Source organism: Chlorocebus sabaeus, chromosome 20 (assembly GCF_047675955.1).
Source record: "Chlorocebus sabaeus isolate Y175 chromosome 20, mChlSab1.0.hap1, whole genome shotgun sequence".
NCBI lineage: Eukaryota > Metazoa > Chordata > Mammalia > Primates > Cercopithecidae > Chlorocebus > Chlorocebus sabaeus.
Window position 1 is genome coordinate 23,669,386 of NC_132923.1, and position 18,237 is coordinate 23,687,622.

The following is an 18,237-nucleotide window of genomic DNA, read 5'->3' on the forward strand; positions in this document are numbered from 1 at the left end:
GAGACGGGGTTTCACCATGTTGGTCAGGCTGGTCTTGAACTCCTGATCCCGTGATCTGCCTGCCACAGCCTCCCAAACTGCCGGGATTACAGGCATGAGCCACTGTGCCTGGCCTATTTATTTATTTATTTATTTGAGATGGAGTTTCACTCTTGTTGACCAGGCTGGAGTGACCAGGCAGTGTGATTTCAGCTCACTGCAACCTCCACCTCCCAGGATTACAGGCATGCGCCACTACACCCGGCTAATTTTGTATTTTTAGTAGAGACAGGGTTTCACCATGTTGCTCAGGCTGGTCTTAAACTCCTGACCTCAGGTTATCTGCCTGCCTCGGCCTCCCAAAGTTCTGGGATTATAGGTGTGAGCCACTGTGCCTGGCCTAGGCCTTTTTTTTTTTTTTTTTTTTTGCATTTTTTCATAGAGACAGGATTTGGCCATGTTGGCAAGGCTAGTTTTGAACTCCTGACCTCAGGTGATCCACCCACCTCCGCCTCCCAGAGTGCTGAGATTACAGGTGTGAACCACCGTGCCTGGCCAGGACCAGGTCTTCTGATTCCGAAGTCTTCTTTTCACAACATTAAAATTTCTTAAGGCAGATCCAGGTTTTGTAGGGCCTGAGGTACCTATATTTTGATGACTATCTATCTTCAAGGATAGGAGTACAAAACTGCAATACAACACAAAGTATGATCCTGTTGAACACACTGTTAGGGCCCCTCTCAGAGCCTCCTTGGGGTCTATTCAAGGGAAGGGCCTCTAGGGTTAATCTTTAGGGTTTGGTTTCATGTAGTGTTTTCTATATGGTAAGACACTGCAAAATAAATACTAATTTTTTTTTTTTTTTTTTTTTTTGAGACAGAGTCTCACTCTGTTGCCCAGGCTGGACAGGCTGGAGTGCAGTGGCACCATCTCGGCTCACTGCAATCTCCACCTCCTGGGTTCAAGCGATTCTTCTGCCTTAGCCTCCCAAGTAGCTGCGACTACAAGCACGTGCCACCACACCCGGCTACTTTTTGTATTTTAAGCAGAGACAGGGTTTTACCATATTAGCCAGGCTGGTCTTGAACTCCTGACCTCATGATCTGCCCACCTCATTTTTTTTTTTTTTTTTTTGAGATGGAATCTCACTCTGTTGCCCAGGCTGGAGTACAATGGTGAGATCTTGGCTCACTGCAATCTCTGCCTCACGGGTTCAAACAATTCTCCTGTCTCAACTTCCTGAGTAGCTGGTACTACAGGCGTGTGCCACTACGCATGGCTAATTTTTGTATTTTTAGTATTGGCAGGGTTTCACCATGTTGGCCAGGCTGGTCTCAAAATCCTGGCCTCAACTGATCCGCCCACCTCAGCCTCCGAAAGTGCTGGGATTACAGGCTTGAGCCACCACGCCAGCCTGCAATAAATACTAGTTTTATTATCATAATAACCCTGAGGTAGGTATTATCCTTGTTTTACAGAGTTGGAAGTCAGGCTTGGAAAGGTAAAATGACTTGCCTGAGGACATAGAGCTGGTAAGTGCAAGAATCAAATTTGGAACCCAACAGATCTGGCTCTCAGGTCTATATTGTCAATCTACCACCTTATGGGGCTCTATAAGCCTACTTTTGAGGTTTCCTGGGATTCATCTTATTTAACCACTTCTCACTACATTCCATAGAACAGGGCCTTATAAATGTACATCTAAATCAGACTCAGGATCCTCTCTCTCTAACTTAATTCTGCTTACCATCTACCTGAATGCTGCTGCCACCCTAGCACTGCTCTTGTAAGTCCTGGCTGCCCCAATGACCCGAAATGCCTTCCCTTTCTCCGTGTTTATGTAAATGTAAAAAGCAATTACTGTATTACTAGTAGTACTCGGCCGTGGATGCCATACTGTCTTCTAACACACTGAACTGTTATTGGAAAGCACATAGGACCTCTCAGGACCTGATCCTCCAATCTGTACTCTTCTTCAATCTCAAGCTCTTCATTTGCAAAACAGAAACCATAAGGCCTACCTCCCCGGGTTGCTGTGAGAATTGAGGGGGAGGGTAAGTGATGGGGTGAGTCCTGGAAGGGAGGAAGACACGAGGGAAGGGCAGGGTTCTGGCAAGCAGTAAGTGCTCAACAGATGTTGGTTAATTTGTGCCTGACTCAGTCTCCCCCAAAAACTTGCAAGCTTTTTGAAGGCAGGGGCCTGGCCTCATACTTTTTCAGTATTTCTCAAAAGTCCTGGACATCAGAGACACTCCATGGTTATCTGATCACTTCAACACACACACGTTGGTTATCCGGTCAAAGCGGCTATTATGATAAAAACAGGCTCTGGGGTGTGACTTCAAATGCTGGCCGCTGACAAGCTGGGCCGTCTGGAAAGTTACTTCACCTCTCTGAGCCTCGGGTCCCTTATTTACAAAATGTTCACGGCAGCGCGCACTTCACAGGGCTGTGAGGATTACAGAGGCTAATCCGGGTGAGGCGCATCAGCCCCAGCGCCGCCTGCCACGATTCTATCCGGCCCCACACACGCATCGTCCATAAGCGTCCGGCCCCTGCATTCTCGCTTCTCCACGTGGCCGAGGTGCACACCCCAACCCACCGGCCAGTCTCCCCGCCCTCTTACCTGCTCTTCTTTCCCGACTGTCTTTAATACCCACCAGGCGCCAACCGCCGCGGGCCTGGCTCTGCGGTGGCAAGTTGCATGGGTTCTCCCTTCAGGGCCTCCCGATGAGCCTATGAGGTCGGTTCTGTTACTGTCGCCACTTCAGAGGGAGGAAACAGGCCCGGAGGGTTGGGGAACTTTCCGAGGTCACTCAACTGGTGTCAGGCCCGGATTGGAATCCTAACACATCCCAGCCCGTGCCCGGCTCCACAGCGCCGGCCCCCGGCGTCTTCCCGGGTGCCAGCGGCACCCGCATCCATTCAAACGCTGCCCAGTCCCCGCTCCTCAGTCGCTTTCCGCTACTCCGCGCGCTCGTCTCCCCCCACCCGTCAGGGTCAGGCCTCTAGGTGACTTTTCCTTTTTCTCTGGCAGAAACTGAGGGGTGAGATCGACATTTGTGTTCCGAACGAGGGCAGGTTGCCTAGAGCTTGTCAGACAGGGACCAACGGGCGAGTCTGGCAGGGTGCGGTAGCTCCGCGTCGCTCTGCAGGGGCGCAGCGCGCGGGTCGGACTGGGACGCCGGTCACGTGGCGGGGAGGGGGGCACCGGCGCGCGCGGGCGAGCTAGAGGGCGTGCGCGGCTGAGAGCGTGTGGAAATGCGGGCTGCAGTTCGGATGTCTGTTCGGCGGGGAGGGGGCGGCGGCCGGGAGAAACGACTCCGCCCCCTGTGCGCATGCTCGGGTCCCGGCGGGTTATAAGGCAGCCTCGCCGGCCCGACCAGACAAAGTGGTGAGCTGCTACGTGACTGGATGGCTGCGTAGGTGCTGGAACAAGTAAACCAGGCAGCAAGCGAAGGACGGGAGTCGGACCCTGGGCCCCGTGGAACTCCAGCCCGCGCCACCACGTCACGCACACGCTCGGCGCTGCGATCCGCGCTTATAACGGTTAGTTGGGTAACAGCCGGCGGCACGCGGCGCGGACCCCACGGTGCCCTAGCTACCCTGGTGGGGTCGGAGGGGACCTCCGGGGTTGGGAGACTTTGTCTCCGGGGGAGGGAGGCGGCCCAGCAGAGGGCATCGTGGTCACAGGCAGTCGCGTGGCCTCGGACTGCAGTGCTGGTGAAGGAGACCTTGAGGCGCTGGGGACAGCGCCTCTCTCAGCCGAGCCGCGGGCCTCGTGGTCATATGCCGGCCCCTGGCCTGGCCGAGGAGTTGGGTCGTAGTGCCCGGTGACGTTGGGGAAGTCCCTTCCCCTCTAAGTCTTCAATAGGCTCCTCCAGAGCTGCTTTGATTTGGAAAAGGGATAACATGAGGCTGCTTCATGTGGTACCTCCAGACTCTCCTGGCCGCTTCTGTTCCAAGGGAAGGGACTCGGGGCAGGAATTATTTATGATTCGTGACATTGTCCGCCCCAACCTTCTTGGCCCGCCGATCCTTGCCCCACGTGGTGACTTGCGAGAGTGATGCGGAGAGCCACATTCCCCACAGCCAAGGCGTGACTGCAGGGTTCGAGTAGACTTTGCGGAGGGGACGGGGCAGCCCGCAGACTCCTGGGAGTGGTGCTGACGGGGGCTCTTTGTCATTCAACCTGTGGCTGCCAGCGTCCGCCGCAGCGCCCTTCTACTCCTGGACTTAAGGCGGCCCTGTTGAGAGAAATCTGGAGGATAGCGTTTACACTTGGTCCGATGGAAGCTTTTTGTTCCAAGTACGTCTTTTTTTTTTTTTTTCCAGCATGCGTTTTAATATTTTATTACTTTGTCATGACATATTGCCAAAAACTAGTTTGTAATTAATCTAAACCAGGAGACAAACTTGTTACTACTTTAGTCTTTCCTTGGGTTTCCAGTGGCTGATTAGAAACTGGGCTGCTACTGATAACAGTGAAATATTTACTCGCTACTTTATTTACTGTAACTTACTATAACTTGTTTTGATTTTTTTTTTTTTTCCAAAAATTACTCTGGTTTCAACAATTTTTTTATCTCAACCACCAGCCCGGTGAGGTGATGCAAAGACTATGTATCTTCTGTTTTTTAGTTAGGTGTTAAATAGTACTCATAAATGCAAGTCTTACACCCTGGGGCACAACTTTGCCTTCAGACTGCCATAGAAATGACCAACAATTCAAGGTATTTAGCACTTAAAACACGTGGTGAGTAAGATTTATTATTTACACAGAAGTTGAATATATTTCAGTAATTCATTTTGGGTTTAGGTAGATGCTGTTGTTTCATCAGATTGCAGTTACCTTTGTGAAATATGCAAGTTGATCTGAGGAGCATTTTGTAAGATTTTTATAGCTGAATAGATTTGAAGGTTTAGTTGTGCTTAAGGGGGTAAACTGTAATGTCCTTAAACAGATTAAAAAGGAAAAAAATCACTATAGGATGAAAACAAATGATTAGTGTTTCACTAATTTACATCTTTTAGCCTTTAAATATTGGCATATATTAGCCCTGGAAAGGACCCTAATGACCCTGATCAGGATCCCTTGTTTTACCCATAAGGAAACTGAGGCTGGAGGGATTAAGTGATCTAACATCTTAGGTCTGAAAACTTGTTATGGTTTGATGGAAACTATGTGTGTCATTGAGCTCATTTTTGTTAGATTGACACTCCTGAGTTTTCTTTAGATTGTAAATTAGGATACAAATTATCTCGGCCTGAAAATAGATTTCTCAACTCCTTATGTTCTGCATTCTCATCGTGTTTTCAATTCACTTTACAATGCTCAGTCCTATGCAAGATTAAGATCTCTGTGTAAATGCCTTCATAGCTGTCTTGTTTTTGTTGCAGTTGAGAGGACTAGGAAGATGGAACTTGGGTATGAGGAAAACAGTCCAGATTGTTGTGAATTTTGTATGTTCAGTTTGTTATTGGCTACCAGGCACCGTGAGAGACTTAGGATTCAGCAGTGAACAAATTTCACCATTTGCCCTCCTAGAGTTATAGTCTAGCTGGAAAACAGATAAATATATAATTGCCACAGCAAATACTCTTTACAAATAAGTAGGGACTGTTATACTACGGTAAGTACAGGTTCCTGTAGGAACAAATACTGTATTGTGTAGGTGTGAGAAGACACCCAACTTAGTATAGAAGCAATTTGGGTAGACCTCTCTGAGGAAATACTGTTTAACCTGAGACTTCAAGGATGAAAGGGCTAGCCAGGCAATGCAGTGATGATGGGTGGAAAGAACATTCCAGACATGAACACTGAAGCTACACTCAAGAGTACAGGGTGTAATGCAAGAGCTGAAATAATTTTACCAAAGCTAAAGCATAAAGTCAAAGAGAATAGAAAGAGATAGAAGTTGAAGAGATAGTATGAGAAAATGGAGGGCCTTGTAAGCCATTTTAAGGAATCAAGGAGGGTAAAAAAATTAAAGGGATTTTTAAGGAATCAAGGAGGGTAAAAAAATTTAAAAGGAGGCTCTTATCTTGAAGCTGATTGAAAGCAGTTTAAGGATTTTCAAGCTGGGCACTGGTGGCTCACGCCTGTAATCCCAACACTTTGGGAGGCGGAGGCGGGTGGATCACTTGAGGTCAGGAGTTCAGGACCAGCCTGGCCAACATGGTGAAACCCTGTCTCTATTAAAAATACAAAAAATTAGCCGGGCGTGGTGGCGTGCTTCTGTAATCCCAGCTACTTGGGAGGCTGATACAGGAGAACTGCTTGAACCCAGGAAGTGGAGGCTGCAATGGAAACTGAGATCACACCACTGCATTTCAGCTCAGCTCAGGCGACAGAGCAAGACTGTCTCAAAAAAAAAAAGGATTTTCAGTGGGGCTGGAGATAACCTGATTGGATTTTGCGTTTTAGGAACATCACTTTGTATGCGATGTGGAAAACAGGCTGAAAGGAGGCGTTGGAGTGGTGTGAGACCACAGTAATGGACAAGACAGGATTTGGTAGAGAAACAGACAGGATTTGGTGGAGACCAGATGTGGGAGACTGGGAAAGTCAAAGACGTTAAGGATATAACGTTCAACATGTTATATGCTTGTATCCTTTCTGGCTTGAACGAATATGAGTTTATTAGGTGGTATTTGTTTGTCTCCGTTTAACCAACAGGGACACTAAGAAGTTGTGTGACTAGACCAGGGCTGCTCAGCTTGTAAGGCTTGGAGACAAAATTCAAACTGTTGTTTTCAGTTTTTGTTGGCAACCCCTGAGAATGGTGTTTTTCTTTTTTCCCTTTTGAACAGTTAAGTATGGAAAATTTCAAAACACAAAGAATTGAGCGACACAATTTATGTATTTCCCTATCTACTTTCCCCAGACCCTACTGGATTACTGTGAAGCAAATTCTACAAATGATTTCATTTGTTTTATTTCAGTATAGATATCTGAAAGATAACTCTTGAGAAAATCATAACCACAGTGCCATTACACTGCCTTTAAAAATTAACATCACCAAATATCCAGTCAGTATTCAAATATTCCTCAGTTGTTTTTGAATAATTGGTTGGTTTGATTTGGGATCCAAACACGTTAACATATTACATTTGTTTGGGATGTCTCTTAAACTTTTTAATCTATAGGTTCCCTCATCTTAATTATTTTCCTCGTAATATATTTTCCTTGTAAGGTTGGTGCAAACGTCATTGTGGTTTTTGCCATTACTTTTAATGGCAATTTAAAAACCACAATGACATTTGCACCAACCTAATATTTGTTGAAGGAACCAGGCCATTTTTCCTCTAGTTTCTCTCATCCTGGATGTTGATGAATATGTCCCTCAGGTATAGATTTAACATGTCCTAGTTTAATATGTCCCTCTATCCTTTGTATTTGCTGTAAATTGGTAGCTAGATTGAAGACCGAACAAATTTAGTTCAGGTTTGATTTCCAAGTGGGAGTGTTGGGGGAGAGGACAAGTATAATTCCTAGATATTGCTGTGTACTTCCTTCAAGAGGCATATATTTGGTTATCCCTCTTTCTACTACATTAATAGTCTATTTTCATTATTTCACTAGTGGTTTGCAAGTGGAAATAATTATGGCTTTAATTCTACGATTTATTTTTAATTTAACTAGAATACCTCTATAAAGAAAGGTACAATTTGAATAGGAAGGACAAGTTAAATTAAAGTTTATGTTTTAATACAATATGGTATGTTATTGACACTGTCTTTTTCTGGAAATGTATTTAAATGTATCGAGGTATATCCTCTTAAAAGGCCACTATTTTAAGTTGTAAAAGTGTTTTTAGCATTTGATGTTAACATTTCAAATGGCTTTTAGTATTTAGAATATTTAAAATTTTTGTCCTTAAATTGATGGCGTTTCTTTTGGTCTTTCATGTTCTTTCTTGGAGGACTTTGCTGTTCCCACATCTTTTAGGGAATACCTAGTAGAATCACTACTAAATCCAAACCTCTAGCTATAAAAGGATTCCAGATTGTAAGTTCCTCAAGGACAGGGATTGAACACTCTTATTGATGATCTGCTTTTCCAGTTGCTTCCTGGGCATTTCAAACTTAATATGTCACTTAAAGCTCATTATCTCTGCCTGTTCTCAAGTTTCCTTCATCTCCAAACGTAGTTTTTTTTCTTCTGATTCTACCATTCTTGAAGGTAGCCAGGCTTAAAACCTCTGAATCATCTTAATGTTTCTCCTAGTAGGCCCCCCTGCCCTACCACATGCAGTTTCTGCCAATCCCTTGTCCCTTTTGTTATTTCTTGTCCAACCCCCCACTTTTCATTTGTAATACTGCTACCTAGTTTATATATTTTTCTCTTTGCAGGGAGGGAGTGTTACAGGAGATTTTTTTTTTTTTTTTTTTTGAGACGGAGTCTTGCTCTGTCGCCCAGGCTGGAGTGTAGTGGCTGGATCTCAGCTCACTGCAAGCTCCGCCTCCCGGGTTGACGCCATTCTCCTGCCTCAGCCTCCCGAGTAGCTGTGACTACAGGCGCCTGCCACCTCGCCCAGCTAGGTTTTTTTTTACTTTTTAGTAGAGACGGGGTTTCACCGTGTTCGCCAGGATGGTCTCGATCTCCTGACCTCGTGATCCTCCCGTCTCGGCCTCCCAAAGTGCTGGAATTACAGGCTTGAGCCACCGCGCCCGGCTGAGATTTTTACAATGAATGGAAGGACTAGTTTAGGTGGCATGTTTGGTTCCTAGTGTCATCCTGAGAAGAGTATATAAGTTATAAATCTATAAATTATACTTTATAAATTTATAAAATCACTCTGTTGCCCAGGCTGGAGTACAGTGAAACCATCATGGTTCACTGCAGCCTCTAACTCCTGGGCTCAAGCAGAGCCACCTCAGCCTTTTGAGTAGCTAGGACTACAGGCATGGGCCATAATGCTCAGCTAATATATTTAAACTTTCTTTTAGTGATAGGGTCTCACTATGTTGCCCTGGCTGGTCTCAAACTCCTGGCCCCAAGCCATCCTCCTGCCTTGGCGTCCCAAAGTGCTGGGATTACAGGTGTGAGCTACCCCACCTGTCCAGCAATAACAATCTTCTGGGATCACAGTATGCACAGTGATAGGAAGGGTTCACATCCACCACACCAGTGAGACGGCTGCATAGGCTGAACCATTGAAGGGTGTCACTGACCATTTCTCTTGCAGAGTAAGATCCAATTCTGTTGGTTATCTACACTATCATGTTGCTAATCACAACTCATGATATTGTTGAATCTGACTTAATTACAATGACTTAGCCTTTGTATAGGAGAATTTCCTCAAAATGTACTGATATTATAAGCTATATATTTGATCATTGGTTGAAAAATATGTCCTCCCTCTGATTTTGCTCTTCCTATACAAACGTTTTGAAGATTATTGAATGAATGAAAATCTATACACTGCTCTGGTGTGTTAGACTATTTTGGAGAGTAACAGGGCCTTTATAATTTGTCTTTTTGAGTTTTGGGAACCAAAACTTATGTTTTTACTTTATTGACCTGCTCTTCTGTTCCCATATGAGAGGTTTTTATCCTGGGGTCTGCATATTGATTCCCCAAGGTCTATTGAATTCGGGGGGTCTGTAAACTTGTTTGGGGGAAAAATATTACATCTTTTAATTAACCTCTAATTAAAACTTGGAATTTCATTCAAATATGAATATAGGCAACAAACACATGGTTGTATTAGCAGTACCTGTGACTTTGTCACCAACAGAAATCATGTACTTAATACCATAATGCAGCCGTTATAGCTATCTTGAAATTGTTTAAGCTTATCACTACCTCAAAATTACTGTGGTTATTAGACCCACTGCTGGATCTTATTTTATTTTTTAAAAGCACGTTGTTAATTCCAGTTAAAGTGTTTTGACAGTTCTATCTTTGCATTTTATTTTGTGCATTTAAAAACATTATTCTGGCTGAGCACGGTGGCTCACGCCTGTAATCCCAGCACTTTGGGAGGCTGAGGTCAGTGGATCACTTGAGCCTAGGAGTTCAAAAGCAAACTGGGCAGCATGGCAAAACCCCTGTCTCTATTTGTTTAAGAAAAAAATAAAATTATGTTAAAAAAATAAAACATTCTGACAAGGGTTCCGTAGGAATCCCTGGCGCCAAAGAGTCTAAGGACCCCCTGCTCCTAACTTCTTTACTTCTGTTCCAAGGTTAGAATGAAGTTAGCCAGAACTATGAAGCAACACAGCAAACAGATGCTGATGTCACAGGATTTTACAGAATCATGATGCCATTCCTTGGTTATTGACTTTGTTTTATTTACTAATCATCATAAATTCTGACCTCACAATGAGAGGGAACAAAATATTTGTGTATATGCTAAGAGAGAATAAAATGATTTTCACAAATTAAGGCATAATAATTTTCCTTTGAGGCTGGGCGTGGTGGCTCACATCTGGAGGCCAAGGTGGGTGGATCACCTGAGGTCGGGAGTTCAAGACCAGCTTGACCAACATGGAGAAACCCTGTCTCTACGAAAGATACAAAATTAGCCAGGCATAGTGATGTATGCCTATAATCCCAGCTAGTCGGGAGGCTGAGGCAGGAGAATCTCTTGAACCTGAGAGGCGGAGGTTGCAGTGAGCGGAGATTGCGCCATTGCTCTCCAGCTTGGGCAGCAAGAATGAAACTCTGTCTCAAAATAATAATAATAATAATAATTTTCCTTTGTATTCAAGAAGTATTTGTTTATGTTTCCAAAGGAGTTCATCTTAAGTGCCATAAGTTAAATGGAACATTGGGTGCCTTCACAGACTTGGGATTTTCTTTTCCTGTTTTGGGTGTGTTCACAACCTCAAATGTACTTAAAATTGCTTCATACCTTGTCTTCAACAGGTCACTATTAGTGCAGGCCTTTATTTTGCTCAGTTGGAAAAAAGGTTGATGAACCTAAAGTTTGAAATACCTGCCCTGGAAATTAGAAATGCACATCCTTACTTCAGTCTATTGTGTTGTATGATGCTGTTGTTAGTATTTACTCTTTTACCTAGAAAACTTGATGGAATAGAAGGAAGGATAGTGGTTTAAAAATTACTGTAGTTTCTAGGAAAATAAAACACTCATGGGCTGGGATTAGTGGCTCACGCCTGTAGTCCCAGCACTTTGGGAGTCCGAGGTAGACGGATCACAAGGTCAGGAAATCGAGACCATCCTGGCTAACACAGTGAAATCACGTCTATATTACTAAAAATACAAAAATTTTACTACTAAAAATAGAAAAAATTGGCCGGGCACGGTGGCTCAAGCCTGTAATCCCAGCACTTTGGGAGGCTGAGATGGGCGGATCACGAGGTCAGGAGATCGAGACCATCCTGGCAAACACGGTGAAACCCCGTCTCTACTAAAAATACAAAAAACTAGCCGGGCGAGGTGGCAGGCGCCTGTAGTCCCAGCTACTCGGGAGGCTGAGGCAGGAGAATGGCGTGAACCCGGGAGGCGGAGCTTGCAGTGAGCTGAGATCCGGCCACTGCACTCCAGCCTGGGTGACAGAGCAAGACTCTGTCTCAAAAAAAAAAAAAAAAGAAAAAAAGAAAAAATTAACCGGACATGGTGGTGGGCGCCTGTAGTCCCAGCTACTCGGGAGGCTGAGGCAGGAGAATGGCGTGAACCCGGAAGGCGGAGATCGCACCACTGCACTCCAGCCTGGGCAACAGGGCGAGACTCCGTCTCAAAAAAATAATAAAATAAAATAAAACACTCATTTGAAAATTGTATATTGGCCAGCGCAGTGGGGCACGCCCATAATCCCAGCACTTTGGGAGGCCCACGCAGACATATCACCCAAGGTCGGGAGTTTCAGACCAGCCTGGCCAACATGATGAAACCCTGTCTCTACAAAAATACAAAAATTAGCCAGGCATGATGGCGGGTGCCTGTAATGCCAGCTACTTTGGAGGCTGAGGCAGGAGAACTACTTGAACCCAGGAGACGGTGGTTGCAGTGAGCCTAGATAGCGCCATTGCACTCCAGCCTGGACGACTGAGCAAGACTCTGTCTCAAAAAAAAAAAAAAAAAAAAGAAAGAAAAAGAAAATTGTATATTGTAGTCTAGACTCCATCTCAAAAAAAGAAATATATTGTATATTTCTAATAAAAGAACTGACAATTATCTTAATGGCAGCATAGTCTAAGATTTGTATTGTTAGCAATTAAAAAGGCTATTTAATGGTGCTGTTTTGAGGTAATAATGCTGACTTTGATACATCTTTAATGTCTGCAAATATCTTTCCAAAAACCTTTGCAAGTAAACATTTGCGAATGGTACACTCTGGGTTCTCTTCAGATCATGGGAATTTTTCTTTTTTTTCTTCTGAGATGGAGTTTCACTCTCATTGCCCAAGCTGGAGTACAATGGTGTGATGTTGGCTCACTTGCAACCTCCGCCTCCTGGGTTCAAGCAATTCTCTTGCCTTAGCCTCCCAAGTGCCTGGGATTACAGGCACATGCCACCACGCCTGGCTAATTTTTTGTGTTTTTAGTAGAGATGGGGTTTCGCCATGTTGGCCAGGCTGGTCTCGAACTCCTGACCTCAGGTAATCTGCCCACCTCAGCCTCCCAAAGTGCTGGGATTACAGGCACAAGCCACTGCGCCCAGCAAATTTTTCTCCTTTTACTAAAGATTTCCGTGGAGAGAATGGTGAATAATGTTTCTGTGGCAAACAGTACTCAATTTTAATATTCTTTTGTGAGATTTTTCTGTTACTGGTAAAGCAAACGAGAAAACGAAACAACTTAAATCTTTATTGGAGATAATGGGGGAAGTCAAAGAGCATCATAACGAAGTTCAGACTTAAGGAATTTTTAAATAGTTACTGTTATAAATACATATTTAAAAGGTGGTTTAAAAACGTTTAGAATGAGAATAAAACTTTAAAATGAAATGGTATATTATTCTGTTGTCTCTAGTCCTCAGTTTTTTTTTTTTTTTTTGGAGACAGTTTCACTCTTGTTGCCAGGCTGTAGTGCAATCACGTGATCTGGGCTCACTGCAACCTCCACCTCCCGGGTCCCGGGACAAGCAGTTCTCCTGATTAGCCAGGATTATAGGCACGCACCACCACACCCAGCTGATTTTTTTATTTTTAGTAGAGACAAGGTTTCACCATGTTGGCCAGGCTGGTCTCGAACTTCTGACCTGGTGATCTGCCCACCTTTGGCCTCCCAAAGTGCTAGGATTACAGGTGTGAGCCTTTTTCTTAATGAATTATAATCCACTTATTCTCCCTATTTGGCATCTGATACTGGAAGTGAAGTCGATTGTAATAGAAATACCATCTGTTATTAATATATTCAAATACTCATTTACATTCAAAGTAACGTAAATTATATAATCCTGACAACTCACTTATTTGTAACTTTAATCCAGCCAGTACATTTCTTCTTCAAATTCTGGAACAGGATAGGTTATGTGTTAATAAATTTAAATGGCCCACTTAGATACCGATTTGTTGAATATATTTTGGGTTGCTATAGAAAATAGAACACATATCATTATTTATTCCAGAATATAATTTAGAATTCTACCAAGCAAAACCTACTGTTGATGGAAATAGCCCCCAACTTTCTTTTCTCCATGACATCTCATGTCATTTTATAAAATGTGAAATGGGTCTGTATTTGGAAACTCCTGACCAACCAAGAAATAAATTAATATGTGAAAGGGACATAGGACTCTTAACTTAGGTAGTAGCCAATTTTTCAGTCTGTGAGAAGAAGGCAAAAATGAAGCATAAAAAAGGCAAAATTGCTGGTATAGTAATAGCTCAGAAAACAAGATTGATAAGTTCTTTGTGACAGAAGTTGTAGTCTATGATTCTTTAAAAAACAAAACAGCCAGGCGCGGTGGCTCACACCTGTAATCCCTGCACTTTGGGAGGCTGAGGTGGGTGGATCACCTGAGGTCAGGAGTTCAAGATCAGTCTGACAAACATGGCGAAACCCCTTTCTACTAAAAATACAAAAAATAGCTGGGCGTGGTGGTGCATGCTTGTAATCCCAGCTACTTGGGAGGCTGAGGCAGGAGAATTGCTTGAGCCCAGGAGGCGCAGGTTGCAGTGAGCCGAGATCCTGCCACTGCACTACAGCCTGGGTGACAGAGGGAGACTCCCTCTCAAGAAAAACAAACAAAACAAAAAACTTTTCTGCTTCCTTGACTGTAGAGGGCACTAGATCCAGAAAGCGTTACGTCACTGAAAGGTTTTTTTTCTGGTTTCATATTTTTCTCTACTTCTCAAAAACTGGGAAAAGTAGATTACCTGATGTTCATCTAATGCTAATATTTGGTTGAGATACAAGGATTTTTTTTTTTTTTTTAGATGGAGTCTCTCTCTGTCCCCCAGGCTGGAGTGCAGTGGTGCGATCTCGGCTCACTGCAATGTCCGCCTCCCAGGTTCACGCCATTCTCCTGTCTCACCCTCCCTTGTAGCTGGGACTACAGGTGCCCACCACCACGCCCTGCTAATTTTTTGTATTTTTTTTTTTTTTTAGTAGAGATGGGTATTCACCGTGTTAGCCTGGATGGTTTTGATCTCCTGACCTCGAGATCCGCCCACCTCTACCTCCCAAAGTGCTGCGATTACAGGCTGAGCCACCGCACCCAGCCTGTGATAAGATAAAGGGATTTTTTTTTAAGTAGAAAAATAACCTCTCCCCTTAATTCATGATCTAAAAGCACACAGCTAAAATTAGTAGGGAAATATTGTTTACAAAGAAAGAAATACACATACAACTTACGTAGAATTTTCAAGGTGCTACCTAAGGAGCATTGAATAACGTCATGGAATGAATTATCTCCATGTGGCAAATTGTATTCAGAAAAATAGTAAGGATATTACCGTACCCTCCTCTATGTCCAACTCTTACAGTGAGCCTTATCAGAATATCTCCTTTTTTCCTTTCCATCTTATGAGACAAAATATAGCCTCAATCTCTACTAATAAATATGAGAAGCATTAATGATACAACAGGATCAAGGAGGCTGGGCACAGTGGCTCAGGCCTGTAATCCCAGCACTTTGGGAGGCTGAGGCAGGCAGATCACGAGGTCAGGGGATGGAGACCATCCTGGCCAGCATGGTGAAACCCCATCTCTACTAAAAATACAAAAATTAGCTGGTGACAGAGTGAGACTGTCTCAAAAAAAATTTAAAAAGTATCAAGGAAAAGAAAAATTGTAAGAATACATTTAACAGTGACTGATGTAATAAAGAATTGATTCTGCTAACTTCTCTTAAAGCTTTGCCATATCCACAGAAGATATTTTCTAATCTCTGAATATCCTCATCTGCCTCCTTACCCTGTGAGTACACTTATCCTTTAGCCCCAATATTAAAGAGAACTAAAGTAACTGGATTTCATGATTTTTGTTTTAATTATGCTATTTTTTTTTTGCACTGTATTACAGACAGTATTTTAGCTTCTCTGTTGGGTAACTTTGAGAATTAGCCCAGGTGCCAAATTGGTTGGGAAAATACTCTTGAAGTCAGGGATTTGCTGTGAAAAGTAAAAATGAATTTGCCACTACTTTTGAGCAGCTGTCCAACTTTTACCCAATAATCTTATGGCTCAGACCTAAATAACCCACAGTGCTGTTGATACTGGAGAGTTAGTCACTTTTTTTCATCTGATATCAATTCGTTTGTGAACTTTTAATATAGGAAGAACGTAGATATTGTTTATTGTGTATCTTAAAATAAACCTTACTATCATTGACTTGTAATGAGAATGTTGGCAAACTTCGTTTTTCTTTGTTTTTTGTTTTTGAGACTGACTCTATCGCCCAGGCTAGAGTGCAGTGGCATGATCTCAGCCCACTGCAACCTCTGCCTCCTGAGTTCAAGTGATTCTCTGGCCTTAGCCTCCCAAGTAGCTAAGATTATAGTCACCTGCCACCACGCCCAGCTAATTTTTTTGTAGTTTTAGTAGAGACAGGGTTTCACCATGTTGGCCAGGCTGGTCTCGAACTCCAGACCTCAAGTGATCTGCCTGCCTTGGCCTCCCAAAGTGCTGGGATTATAGGCATGAGCCACCATGCCCGGCCAACAGTAGGTAATGTTTTAAAGTATAAATACATTCATAGACTAGAATACCATTCTTCAAAAACAGCATTGTGGAGCTAGACGCATCAAAAAATGTTTCCGGCCAGGCACAGTGGCTCATGCCTATAATCCCAGCACTTTGTGATGCTGAAGCAGGTGGCCTGAAATCAGGAGTTTGAGACCACCGTGACCAACAGGGCGAAACCCTGTCCTTACTAAAAATACAAAAATTAGGCGGGCATGGTGGCAAGCACCTGTGATCCCAGCTATTTAGGAGGCTAAGGCAGGAGATTCACTTGAACTCAGGAGGCAGAGATTTCAGTGAGCCGAGATCGCGCCACTGCACTCCAGCCTGGGTGACAGAGTGAGACTCCCTGTCTCAAAAGGCCAGGTGCAGTGGCTCAGGCCTGTAATCCCAGCACTTTGGTAGGCCGAGATGGGCAGATCATTTGAGGTCAGGAGTTTGAGACCAGTGTAGCCGACACTGTGAATCCCATGTCTACTAAAAATACAAAAATTAGCCAGGTGTGGTAGTGCACAACTGTAATCCCAGCTACTCAGGGGTCTTAGGTAGGAGAATGACTTGAACCTGGGATGCAGGGATTGCAGTGAATCAAGACTGCACCACTTCACTCCAACCTCAGTGACAGAGCAAGACTCCATCAAAAAAAAAAAAAAGTTTCTGATATTAATGGAAAATGTCTATTAAGCAGCATATACATACATACATACATATTCCAAATTTATGTTTATTCATATGCATGACTATCATAAAAGGAAGTCAGAATTTACATCAAAATATAAATAAATGAGGATGGTAGAATGACAGGTAAATTTTATTTTCTATTCACACTTTTTTTTTTTTTTTTTTCCTATAACACACATGTATAACTTGCTTTTAAAACAACTACTTTGTGGGGCTTTGTTTTTCGTTTTTTGAGACAGAGTTTCACTCTGTTGCCTAGGCTGGGGTCCGGTGGCCATGATCTTGGCTCATGCAGTTTTCGCCTCCTGGGCTCAAGTGATCCTTTCACCTTAGCCTCCCATGTAGCTGGAACCACAAGTGTGTGCCACCACTGCTGTCTAATGTTTTGTATTTTTTGTAGAGACAGGGTTTCGTCGTGTTGCCAAGGCTGGTCTTGAACTCCTGGACTCAAGTGATCCTCCCTCCTCTGCCTCCCAAAGTGCTGGGATTACAGTTGTGAGCCACCATACCTGGCCATATTTTCTTTCACTATCAAGTAATACATGTTCATCGGAACAAGTCAGTCAACATAGTTGTATGGAAAGAGCATATTATCTCCCCTTCTCAACCTCCAGCAATGTGACATTTTAAGTATGCTCATTAGAACGTGTTTACTTAATTAATTTGTTTACCAATTTACTTTCTTCCCCAGAATCTAAGCTCCATGAGAGCAGGGCTTATGTCTGTCTCTTTTTCTCTTTCACTGTCTTTACTCTAGGCACTCAGATTTGTTGAATGAATGGCCAAAATGTTTGGTGTGTATGTGTATATCCTGATACACTTTTTAAAATGATGATACAGTTGTACCATGTGTAATTTTTTTTTTTTTTTTTTTTGAAATGGAGTCTCGCTCTGTCGCCCAGACTGGAGTGCAGTGGCGTGATCTCAGCTCACTGCAAGCTCCGCCTCCCAGGTTCACGCCATTCTCCTGCCTCAGCCTCCCAAGTAGCTGGGACTACAGGCGCCCGCCACCACGCCCGGCTAATTTTTTTTGAATTTTAGTAGAGATGGGGTTTCACCGTGTTAGCCAGGATGGTCTCGATCTCCTGACCTCGTGATCTGCCCATCTCGGCCTCCCAAAGTGCTGGGATTACAGGCGTGAGCCACCGCGCCTGGCCAATATGATGTGTAATTTTTAAAATCTTAGTTTGCAATCTTTTTTTTTTTTTTTTTTTGAGATGGAGTCTCACACCGTCGTCCAGGCTAGAGTGCAGTGGTGCGATCTTGGCTGACCGCAACCTCCAACTCCTGGGTTCAAGTGGTTCTCCTGCCTCAGCCTCCTGAGAAGCTGCGACTACAAGCGCCTGCCACCATGCCCAGCTAATTTTTATATTTTTAGTAGAGACAAGGTTTCACCATGTTGGCCAGGCTGGTCTCGAACTCCTGACCTCAGGTGATCCACCCGCCTCAACCTCCCAAGTGCTGGGATTACAGCGCC

General features: G+C 43.8%; 2 protein-coding genes across 4 annotated transcripts in view; one reads left to right on the forward strand and one right to left on the reverse strand.

Moving 5' to 3' along the window:
• LRIG2 (leucine rich repeats and immunoglobulin like domains 2) overlaps positions 1-3,185 on the reverse strand; it is a 196,273-nt gene extending 193,088 nt beyond the window's left edge. The window contains exon 1 of one of the 2 annotated variants that reach the window (XM_073008473.1): positions 2,640-3,185. The gene's annotated coding sequence lies outside the window, so the exon portion shown is untranslated. Of the gene's footprint in view, positions 1-2,605 lie in introns of both variants that reach the window. The other variant, XM_037998082.2, reaches the window with a different exon arrangement.
• Positions 3,186-3,225: 40 nt separating this feature from the next.
• SLC16A1 (solute carrier family 16 member 1) overlaps positions 3,226-18,237 on the forward strand; it is a 44,229-nt gene continuing 29,217 nt past the window's right edge. The window contains exons 1-2 of one of the 2 annotated variants that reach the window (XM_007977525.3): positions 3,361-3,528; positions 4,185-4,288. The gene's annotated coding sequence lies outside the window, so the exon portion shown is untranslated. Of the gene's footprint in view, positions 3,529-4,184; positions 4,289-18,237 lie in introns of both variants that reach the window. The other variant, XM_007977524.3, reaches the window with a different exon arrangement.